Source organism: Onychostoma macrolepis, chromosome 18 (assembly GCF_012432095.1).
Source record: "Onychostoma macrolepis isolate SWU-2019 chromosome 18, ASM1243209v1, whole genome shotgun sequence".
Classification (NCBI taxonomy): Eukaryota; Metazoa; Chordata; class Actinopteri; order Cypriniformes; family Cyprinidae; genus Onychostoma; species Onychostoma macrolepis.
The window spans coordinates 18,161,617-18,163,402 of record NC_081172.1 but is presented as its reverse complement, the minus strand read 5'-3'; positions in this window follow the sequence as shown (position 1 = coordinate 18,163,402).

Genomic DNA, 1,786 nt, shown 5'->3' with positions numbered 1-1,786 from the left:
ACTTTCTGGAAATTATGTCAGAAATGTGGCCATGAAAATCATACCACACATGACAGTGACATAGGATTTAGATTAAATTAATGTTAAGGATATAAATCTGTTATAAATAAAACAATGTTCTAAACTGTTATCAAATTATATTTGTGAGGTATTTGTACATCAAATTTTGCAATAATATTGTTAAAATGTGTTAAGAATATTTTCTATTTGAAGCAATCTTTGTCGTCCCACTTTAGAAAAGGATGTTTCAAAAGTGGGACAGAATTAACAGCATTAATATGTTATTCAATTGATAAAATGAGCATTAAGAAAGTTAAATGCCATACATGTAATTTTGTTAATTTTTTGGCTTATAATGCAGCAGTATTACTTGTTTTAAGATCCAGATTCAAAATTTAAAGCCTAGAGGACAATGGGATCCTGGACCACGATGTGTCCATGACTGGCCAGAGCTGCTTATTTCTGTTATGAAGTGTTTTTACCATTACATTTGCTTAACACAAGCTTTTGTAAAAATAAACTTAATATTAGAAGTTTAATAATAGTTTTAAAGGCATTCCATGTTCCAAATTTGACATCTTTTATTATATAATTGTTTATTAAATAATTTTGCTATCTTTATTAAGTTCAATTTTACATTTTTTGACTTTATTACATGGTTATTATTATTCTTGATGCCAGAAATTTGACATTTTTCAAATAAATTATTTAAAATAATATAAGATTTCTGTGTATATATATATATAATTGTATTTAACATTCCATATGTGAAACATATATGCTACTAGATTTTTAGACTTATGAAGACAGTAAACACACTGTAGGCCTACTAAATTAATTAAGCAAACATGGGTATGCACATTTAACCAGTATTGTTAAATGTGAAGTTTACTTGGTAAAAAATTGACTATTTATAACCCAAAACATAGTGTCCCAGATTTGAGCATGAGCTGTCCCACATTACAAAATCCATAAATTCTTAAACAATTTGGCACAAGGACCACTAATATATGTGACGTTTCCCCTTTAATTACAATATCTGACAAATTTCTTCTGATTTAGATAGGGAACATCTAGGGGATTTCATAATGATATAACATTTTGATATATTGTTTGGTATATTGTAAAAATTGCAAAAAGTGGGACTACATTATCCTAATCCACCTTACCTTATAGTTGTAGAAAACTTAGTACAGTATTAGGTCAAATAATTTGTTTATATTAGCCTACTTGTTATATTACCACAGCAACTTTAGAATTACCACAACAACAAAAAATAAAGTACTTTCCTATAGTATGGTTCAACAACACTATAGTATGTACTATAAATTACTATAGTTTTTTTTATGAAAAACAGTTATTATAGTAATGTGTTGGGTCACCATTCCTAAACCAGTCGCTCTTAAACAAATCAGTTATTAAACATGCTTATTTCGTCTTTTAAACTGATGACTAATAAGTATAATTTTCCTAACACTCCCATGACCACATTCCGTAAAACTGCCCTTCAGAAATCCACTTCTTTTGTTGGATATTTGTGTCATTTGACTATTCACCTTTCCTCGATGAAATTTTTGATAGAGTTGTATTATGTGAAACCAGTTTAGGCCACATAATTACAACACTTGATAATTTCTAGCGGGGTGAGTCAAAACACATGCACGCATCGGACAACTTCCTGATTATTTTTCCTCCGCTCCAGCAGAAGCCAAAGCCCCGCCCCTTCACGCTCCACACAGCTCTGCGATTGGATGAGAGAGTCTTATCGCGCTTGTGTTCTGCAACA